This window comes from Drosophila kikkawai, chromosome 3L, assembly GCF_030179895.1.
Source record: "Drosophila kikkawai strain 14028-0561.14 chromosome 3L, DkikHiC1v2, whole genome shotgun sequence".
In the NCBI taxonomy this organism is placed as follows: Eukaryota; Metazoa; Arthropoda; class Insecta; order Diptera; family Drosophilidae; genus Drosophila; species Drosophila kikkawai.
In genome coordinates this window covers 20,644,776-20,655,296 of record NC_091730.1, presented here as the reverse complement: position 1 = coordinate 20,655,296, position 10,521 = coordinate 20,644,776, and positions in this window count along the sequence as shown.

Below are 10,521 nucleotides of genomic sequence, written 5' to 3'. Positions count from 1 at the left end.
AGTCGGTGGGCGAAGGGCATCAGAAAACGAGCACAGAAAAAATCCAAACAAAAGGGAACACATAAAACACGAATATAGAGCAATTCCGGAGTGCTGTAAACTTTAATTTTAAAAGGATATCAATTATGAATATTTAAATAAAATTTAATAAAGTGAGAAGGAATGTCAGAGCTAGCAAAGAGAGCTTTAAAAGTGTAGAGTGAAACTTAGATTAGATGTATATAGTGAATACTTTTGCTTGTGATTTTGCAATGAATTAATATTTATGAAATTAGCTTACATTTAAAATATTTCATCAGTTTAAACTATAAGTAAAATAGCTAATAGCTAATAATTATTAAAATTGATGTCTAATTGCTCTTCTTTTAATTTATTTAAAATTAATTAAATGTTGCCATATTTAAAAATCTACTAAAAACTATAACTTTGTTTTCCATTTCCCCTATTAAAGCAGCAACTCTTGATTAAAGGCTGCCTGTTTTTTCTAGGAAGGTGAATGTTTTCAGTTTCCTACTTTTTTCTTTCATATTTTTTTGTGAAGGTGAGGAGATGCAGTCAGCATCCAAGAGTGCGAAAGCTGCTCGTCATGCGTGCTGGCAGCGGGAATCGTTCTGTGACGTTTTCAGCGTTTTTGTTTTGTATACTGCCACCGCTTCCATCACCGTCATACACACACACACACACCGCCATAGCCATGGCCAGGACCTCCGCCGGTGCCTGTGCAGACAGCGTCTACCTGGGCTACGTGAGCCGCTTGAGTGATTCACCTGCTCGCCGGCATTTGCATTTTGCATGCTGGAGCGACTCCTGCTCCTGATGGTTGAGGTCCTGGCTCCCGACGGTTTCTGCCTTGTGCCTCCTGCATCCTGCCGGCTGTTAGCTGCTGGTAATGGCTGTGACAAGCATTAGGGAATTATTTTAGAGACCTCGCATGTGGCGGCCATTAAAGGACCTGCTGAAGGTGAAGCCTCTGCTGACGATTTGATTTGTAGGCCAACACACACACACACACACTCTAAAAAAGGAGCAGGATGCAAAGACAATGGTGTGTGCCAGCAGAAACTATACAAAAACACAGCCAATGCCAAAATGGTAAATGCGAAAGCCAAAGCCAAAGCCGTCAGATGCAAAAAAGGATGTCACACAGAGAGGAATTTAACAGAAGATGCTGAAGTCCTAAAATTATTAGATATATAAAAGAAGATAATGATGAGCACATTGCTATCCTCTCTTACAAAAAACTGCCTTTATTTAAGCATTAAAATTATAAAGAAAATAAAATGAAATAAAAAGCATTATGCCTTTAGAGTCCCATTTTTTTCCCTGTGCAGCTTTTATTGTAATCTGCATTTAAGTGGCTTTCTTTTGTGCTCCTTTCGGGTATGGGAAATTTACAATTCCTTTCTTTTTTTTGCACATCTTTTTGCACCTTCACACCTTGCAATTTGGCGCACTTTTCTTGGCGACCATTGGCAGCAATTTTTCGGCTAACTGGCGCTCGTTTGAAATGCTAATATGCAACTTTGACGCGATTGCCGTTGGTAGTTCCCCGTTTGCCATTCGACCGGCAATTGCCAGACAATTTTATTTTCGCTACGCTTATGGGCAAGATAAGGGCCGGATGCAATTTTCCCCACCAGGGACTTCAAAGGCAGACCAGGAGACTGGCCTTAAAAACTTAACCCAGTTGCGGTGGCTTTAAGAATGCTTTTTTTTTTGTGGGACCGTTTCACAGTGCTCGTCAAACTGTAATTCTGAATTTTCCGACTGCAAGCGAATTACTTTCGGCATCCGGCAAATTGATTGCCATCAGAGGGCCGCTCTGCCACCCGTCTGCCTTCGTTCCGTTGCAATTTTGCCACAATGTGCTCCGCCTTTTGGCCCCGAAAGCGAGCGACCGGCTCTTGTATCCTTTTTCCCTTATTTTTCAGTGCCTTGCCAGTAGTGCATGCAAATATACGTGAGCGTAAAAATTTCCATATAAACTGCTGCTGCTACTGCTGCTGCTGCAGTTGCCACTCGCTCCCCGGCAATTCAAGTGCAAATATGTTGGCATGCCGCACTTGAGTGTCAAGTTCCCGGCACATGAAACGCAATTGTTATGAATTGGCCCAGCCACGCCCATTCACCATTCACCGTCCGCCGCCCTCAACAAATACGCATACCTATACATATATGTATACATGTTTATATGTATATTGTGTGTACACATAAGAAGGTGTGAGGCCCCCGTATGCAAATGCAAATGGATAGATCAAACAGACGTCATCACAACTGAATGCTGATTGTTTGCCGGCATTTAAAAGCAAGTGCCGAAATTTATTTTCACTGTCCCCGAAAAATAAATTGAGTGCTTGACCGTTGCAATCCTGTTGGACTTTGAAGCTCCCCCGATGACAGTTTATTTTAAGAATGCTGTTTATGGCATAGAGAAGTGAGATATCCACAATTTTAGTGCTTAAATATACCTTGAAAAGTAGAAGAGGAGATTAGTTTTTAAATAAGCTTTGTGGAAAGTGAAACCTAAATGATTTTAAAATAAAAATTATTTCAATTTCGTTATTCATTTGTTGTTTAAATCCTTAATTTTTAGTTCAAGCTTAGAAGCCAAACTGCCTGAGAAAAAGGTATCCTTGCAGCTGTAGCCTTCCAATTTGTCCTGCTGAAGCCTGGCTTAAGCCTGTCAACATATGGCCCACATCAATCGCTTAATGCCCGGCCACCTCACAGAGTCTTAGGACATTCGATCTTCGGCCAGCCGGCCACTTGTTTACTCCTTTTCCACATGCTTTGTTTCCACCTCTGTGCTGTTATTGTTTGTGACACCGGGTCCGGGGCTCCAGCTCCAGTCTCAGTCTCAGAGGGCTAAGCCCGGGCTGCTGGACAACAAGTGCAGCTGTCAGAAGGAAGTTTACGGGCCAAACGCACCGAAATAACAAATGCGAGAGCAGGAGGGATGAGGAGTTTTTCAGGGAAAAGCTTTGGGAAAAGCGCTGGGACAGCTGCAACAGCTGGTTCTGGTTATGTTCTGCTGCTGCTGTTGCCGGTTGTGTGTGATCCTGGCCACAGAAACGTTGATTGGCCAGCGCCGGAAAAAGAAGTTATAACCATCAAGGCGGAAACGGATGTGGCACAGACGTTTCCGTTTTTTTCTCCCCCAGTCAGCTGCACTCACACACAAACACAGACTAGCACACGAAACTATATTTTAACCCCTTTCGCTGGCAGTTTGCACTTGCTGCATACATTTGGGCGGCCTCCGTTAGCATCCCTTTGCCATCCTGCGGCAACACCGCACAATGCCTGTCAAATAAAATCATTTTGCATTGCAGAAATACAAATAGAAAAAGAGGAAACTAGGAAGGAGCAAGTAAAAAGGAGCAGGGAGCAAGGAAAGGCAACTCGACTGCGTTTAGCGGCTAACCGCAAGCACTTCTAATCAAAATATTAAAGAATTTCTTTATGGCTGCGTCTGCGGTTGCTCTGTGCTGAAAATATTTAAATTCTGCAGCTGCCGAGCTGCCTTCTAATTGAATGAGCCGTCGTTGCTCTTGGACTTTGTTGTGGCTTTTCCTACTCTCACCCAAGCCCATCCCTCTCCTCCCTTTATCGTTCATTTTCCAAGGCGGCGGATTTGGGGTGAGCCATAAAAATGGCAACACGTGCTCATAAAACTAACATTACATGCCGCTAGTTGGGCATTTCTTTTTGGCCCCAAGCGCTTCAATAAACAACTTCCTTTGATTATTCGAGGAGGGGGTAAGAGCGTTGGCAGCTGCTAAATGGTCCAGAAAGTTCACAGGGTTAGCCCTGTGTGTTTGTCTCTATTTGTTTTTCTTTTTTTGTAGTATTTTACCAGCTCAAACGTTAGGTTATTGCGTGCATTTAGCTTGTTTCCGTGTAACACTGCGTATGCGCAATATTTATTTCTGTCAGATCTTTAAAAATCCTACTAAATCGTTCATGAACTTACTTATAAAATGTATAATTAGATATTATTTAAGTAAAATATAACATCTTTTAAAACTAAAACCTTTGTAAGCCTTACTTTCGAGCTTAAAATTCAGATGGCCAAAAATAATTGCTGCACGACAGCCCATAACCGATCCATGACTTCGCTTTATGGCTATGGGAAAAGTTTTCGATTGCACCCTTAAAGCCACCCCCTATTCACAGCGCTGCACTAATTATTTGCATGCAAAATTAAACCGTTAAACAGCTCTGCCATGGAGTGCATTTTCCATCGGAAAACTCACGTTTGGCGGGGAGGCGAATTTGCATCTTTTGTTGCAAAACTTTCATGGGCCCAAAGTTACATGTTTTGCATTTGACTTGCGCATGGTTGACACGGTCGCTGTTCGCTCTCCAGGGGGGGTGGTGAATGGGGTGGAGAAAGCGAGGGGCGGGGCGGGGCGTAGTTGGAAAAACTTTTGTACCTTTGCCGACGGGCGGCAGCAGCAGCAGCGAACGTAGCGCGTATGAAAACTAATAAAGTGTGCAACGTGCAATGGAAAATGGCGGCGTGCTCATTTGCAAACATGGCCAAAAGGGGCGGCTGCCTCATACCTCACCACCCCCCTCCCCACAATGAGCTTTAATATGCGATTTTCCAGGAAAATGTTTCAGCAGAAGAGACTCTCGCTTTAAGTTGCATTCACTGCCAGACAAATTAGATCAAAGTCGAGTTGCAATCTCGCTGTTTTTCCGCCGCACTTTTACCCCGGCTTTTTCTACCATTTTCCCCCCGCTCTGTTGGCAAGGCGCTTTGACAATTTATGGGGCCGGCAAGCGTTGCCAAAAACGGGACAGTTATGCCGTTTGAGATAATTGCATTTTATTGCCTTTTATGCACTATCCCAGCCCCGGCTGCACTTAATGTTGGATGTCGGCTGGCGAAAAGGAATTCTTAAAGTTGGCCCTGCGTATTCAACGCTAACGCTGCACTTTTATGGCGTGAAATTGTTTAAAGTAAAGTTTTCCGCAAGTTTTTCCAGTGCCGCTGAAAGCGTCGTTCCTCCGATCGTGGCACAAAGTTGCCTCCATTTTTCCCGATTGTTATCGGTGGGCATGGCCCAGGCGTTTGGCAAATTGTCGCCATAAATAATAAATATTAACAAAAGCCAGGGCGATATGATTGTGCCAAATTGGCTGAGTTTTTTTTTCGTTCACGCGGCTTCCGTTTTCATTACATTTTTTCCACTCTCTCGTAATTACGAGTAATAGATGGGATTAGCTCTCGGCGGGGAAAGAGGTTTTGAATTGGATTTCCCAAGCATTAAACTAATTTGCCAGGACATGATGTAAGCCGCGTTATCTGCACTATGAAAATTAGCGGGCATAAGCACTTCGACTTGCGCCGAGTTGTGCCAAATCCTGGCACAAGTCCTGGCGTCACGTAAGCGCCGCAAGGATTGCAACTGCAGCTAATTGGAGCTGCTGCTGGCTCAAAGGAAAAAATGTTATGGCACCTCCTGCACGTGCAGGAGGAACTCATTAGCTGGTTACTCGGATTCAGATTTGGGTTTACTACAGCTTTAATTGCCATTATTAAATGCGGCATATCAATAAATTAGTTTTGGGTTCACAATTGCATTATGCCAGTATGCATATCCTTGTCTGGGCACTCAATCAAATTGAAATCCAAATGGCCTGATTAGTGGGCGGTGAACTCGTGAATAATTAAGCCCGAGAAAGACAATATTTGTCTGGCAGCTGCAAGGCAGCAGCCTGCCTAATAAGAAGCCAAGCCCCCAGACAGACTCCAGACGGAGGGACGGCCAGCTCCAGTCAATAAGGCTAATACGACAATACACTGGCTGTCGTCTGTCGAGATCCGGCTCCTTCCCAATGCTTTCTTGAGCAACTTGAGTGCATTTGCACAAATTGAAAGCTGTCTTACGAACCTGTCTCTGGCTCTATCGAAATAACTCAAGATTGAGACGATGTCCTGGCGCCTTTTGTGGCTAATTATGTCACTTATTTGGAAGCCATGTCAAGGGGAACGACACGGCACCAGAGCCTGGCATATGTTGTGGCAAATTTCTGACATTTGTGTCAACTATCTGGGTTGTGATTACTGGAAACTGAAATCAAATATTCATTACAATACCTAGCCATCAATCAACCGAAAGTATCTTTGCTCCAAAAACATAAAAAGTCGCGTAACTTTGCCGGCATTTAAATATGCAATGAGACAGAGGCCCGAACACATGTTTAGCCTAATGAATTTGCATACGAGAGCGGCGTTCCCACGGGAATTGTAGATCAAAAGCGGAGTTCTCCCACTCGACGAGGGCCACATGTGCGGCGGGCCTGGGCCCGATTGGCATGGCGACACATTCATTAACTGTCCCGCCCATCCCCGAAAAGAGGACAACAGGCGACAAATTGGATCCCCTAGCACGATTTCGAGGGTATTTGTTTCAGCTGGCTGAGATTTCAGGGAGATTAAAGAACATTTAGGTGTTGACGCTGAAGCTGAACTCTCTCGTCAGACAAAGGTCCTTTGTGCACACTTCCTCTTACCTTATTTTTTAATGCCAAGCAAGAGCATTTCGCATTCTGTGCGATAATTATCAAACAATAAAAACAATAAACTGCCACGACACCGGGTAACAACAAATGAAAAAATGAAAACTCAAAGTAAATGCCCCTTCCAAAGGGACTGCCAAGGTGCGCAAAAGTTTTATCTTGCCCAGCGTTCTCGTCTCCTCGTAAACTGTGACCAGCACCAGGGAAAACATCAAAAGGAGCAGGCAGTCAGGCAGTAGTACGGAGGGAGAAGGACCTCCTTAGGCGGACAAAAGCGCCGCCAAGTGCACTTTGTAAGGAGAGCAGTAAAACGGGCGGCATAAAAGAAAGTGCAGAAAGGGTTTGTCGGGGCGATAAGCAGAATTTATTTGTCTGCGGGTATTGACAAGCGACAAGTGGGGTCGACGAGTGAAATGTCTGACAAAGTGGAGTTGGAGTCGGAGCTGGAGAGTCGTATGTACCTCTGACATCTCCAACTGACTTGGGAGAACTCATCTCCTGGCTGGCCGCTGATTAGCGCCCGTTCAGGGACGCCACTTAAAATTCCTAGCGGCGCATCGATAATTTATTATGCAACTCTGTTTGGCGGACCTTTTGCCTAGGCATTTCGTGCCAATAAAAGATTTACGCAGCCTGAATTTTAAATGCCCCGAAACTCAGACAGGAATCCGAAACCAAAAGCGAGGCTGAACCTGAGCCTCAGCCTGAACCTGAACCTGAACCCGAACCGAGACTCGTATACACCTGGGAATTTTGTTAATTACGCTGAATAAATGCAGGAAATGCCGAATAGTCCGAATCGAGACGGAAGCCCAGAGGGAAGAGAGGGAAGCTGGGCGTTGGAATTAGTGCTAGCTCATAACTCAAAATTTGAAAAGTAATCGAGAGGCTGGCTGAATGCGAAATATTTTATCCTCTCTCTTATAATATAATTGCTTACGACGTATGGATTTATTTATTTCGCATTATTCCGCTTATGTTTTTCCCGCCCAGCTCTCTGGTTTAAAATACCCACTCATAGACCCATATAAAAATTCCTTTTGAGCCTTATTAAAAAATTCCAGCTCTTCTGGGGGCTGTCAGCAGCAGCGGCGAGTCCTTTGGCCTCGGCCCTGTCTCCATCCCCCCATTCCGTAGGGGCTAAGTTACGGCTACGCATAAAGAAATCAATCAGGCGGCACAATGCAGGCGGGCTACGGAGCGATAAGTCGCTCAAAATGACTCGACGAACTCGGGGTTTAATGGTCCGTGAAACGTGAAACACTTTTAGCTATCTGCCGGAGTCAGGGGCGGTGGGGCTTCCTTGGGATTTCTTTTTTTTTTTTTTCTTCTCAAAACTCACATGTAAATGGCGCTAATGCCCGGCTAAGCGCTTGCCCCGCCTTCACCCAAAGTTCGGGGCATTGAATTATGCATTTTAATTTTGGGCCAGGACGTCAAAGGCAACGGCATGGAACATTTATTACACTCGGCTTTGGCTATTTTCAACACTTTAATTTAACTTTCGGGCACTGCATTTCCTTCTTGGCCATTTCTTTTCCCCCAATCACAGTACCAGCGCCGGGCCCAAGATTTCCCCAGACCAGCTCGTGCGGAGGGAGGCGGAGGAGGGATGTCCGGGCGTTTGCCTTTGTAATGGACATGTTAGACGTTGGCAAAAATGATATATGACTTTTTCATTTCCTTAATGAAATTAACTTTGCCGTTCGGCTCCGTCTTCTTTGCCTTCGCCATCGCCATTGCCTCAGCCTTGCCTTTGGGCTGGCCACGTTCTGGTCTTTACATAATGCCAGCCAAATTGCGTTGATTTTTGATGTGGCAACAATTCATTTTGGCTCATTAGTCGGGCCAGCATGCTGCTGTCCATATATCATTATCTCAGTCGCAATCTGGGCATATGCAGTCGGGCTTGGGGCTTTAATGGAGCGCGCTAAAAGCATTTCATCCTGCCACATCTACAGTAGCTTCTCCCCCGCTTCTTCCACCTCGGCCATCGCATCCCCAATTAAACTGAGCCAACTGCCCGGTGAAGGGCTTAAGCCGATGTACAATAATTTTAACTTAGCAGCCAGGAGCGTTCGCCCAGGTTTAAGCTTCCTGCTGAAGCTGCCAGGAGGCTGCTCCGCATCCCGCTCCTCGCTGGACTCGATTTCATAGATTATGCGGCTTATGACTGGCCCCGGTAAATGGCCAACTCATGTAAGTTCCTGTTGGCAATCTCTCTGTGTGTGTGTGGAGGAGCATCTGTGTGCGCCTGCCTGGGTGGGTGGGTGAGTGGGTGTGACGGTGAGCAATGGGTTTTCTTATGCCATAACTCTGCGTTAAGAGGCACTGCACTTTAATTATTTGTATTTGTATTTGGCAGAGCATGACCTTAAGCCAAGCCCCGGCTGAGACCCAATTAAACCCTAACTGGAGCCCAGTTTTAATTGAGTCTCAACTAAGTGAGCCTGCGTAAAAATTCACAAACATTCCAGCTGCAAAATTGTTTCATAATGATAACTTTTATGCCGGGCAAGAACCATGGGACACATTACCCGCCACTCGAATTAGCTTCTATTTAATCTAAATCCCCTTTTTAGTAAAATATAAAGAAGGATTCGCGTAAAACTAGTCCCCTAAAGTCATAAAATATGTATGGCGAGCCACTTAATCTCCATTGTGGCTGCCCAATTAAGGCGCAGTTTGAAGTGTTTGGTCCCATTGTGCGTCTGGCGTAAAAAACGAGCCATTTATTTAATTGAAAATTGTCTCCGCTGTCAGCGGCAGCCAGAAGGAAAAGCGAGAAAAGTGGGAATAGCAGAAGGGCCTGGGTCTGGGCCTGAGTCTGAGTCTTTCCGGGAGCAGACTGCCGGCTTTTCGAGAGAGAGAGAGAGAGGAGTGCCTGGCCCTGGGCCACTTGAGAAGCCGTTGCAGATGCAGTTTTTCATCGCGACCTCCGGAAAACGAAGTGGAGTGCAGGCTCCTGAGTGGACTCGCAGCTTTTAGTTGTTTAGACGCGTCTGGCGGGGACACAGCATCCCGTAGGGGCGATCCAAATGGAATCGGAAGGGATGAGTTGCTCGCACGTGGCTGCTTCATTATACCCGGAAGTAATCATAAATTCCGCACGCATCCAGCAGACGGACAAAATGGAATAATATTTCGCCCAGTGTGTCAGTCAGTCAGTCAGTCAGTCAAGTCAGCCAGTTAGTCAGCAGTCCGTAAGCCAGTTGGAGTCGGTTAGGAAATATGGCTACCTTTCTGCCCAGAGTCAGAGCAAGAGCCACAGCCAGAGCCGTCGGGATCCCTCGTCCTGGGTGGGGGTGTGGATGGCAGTCGCTCTAGCGCCATTGGGCGCATCGTGTTGCTAATTTATGGCCTAGGAAATGAAAGTGATAGAGCTGAAAGCAGCAGCCACCGGTCGAGTGAGTGCCTCTGGGCCATGGATGGAGCAGGCAAAGAGATGGCGGTTGCCGACTGGCGGATGGAGATGTCCTGGCAACCACCTCTGTGCGATCCATCCGCCGCTGGCCAGTCAAAGGTGGGGCAGTCGGTGGGAAAGTGTGCCGCTTGACAACTGAAGACAGTGACAAATTAGCTTGGCGCGTGGTCGGTGCACAATTTGCATAATGAGCCTTTGACAAAGATGTGTGGCCACAGTCGCCTGGCGCTCTATTTATGACTGTGCTCCGATTTCAGTCATCGCAATAAAACCCCAAAGAGACACGCGCTCCAAATGAAAGTGTCGCCCAACCACACGCACTTTGACACCTTTTTGGCACAGTCACAAAAGTCACAGTGTCAGTGAAGAGCGTAATCCACACTGGGAATCTAAATCAGGAGGTCAAAAGCTGTAGGTTGTATTTACCATCGAAATTACCCAAGGAATATGTCCTGAAATTGAACACATAAGGCTTAGGGTTGAGCTTGCAACGTTGAGGGGGATACAGAGATAACAGTAACAGTACAACTTCGATGACATATCGATATGTAAGCGATTCCTAATCT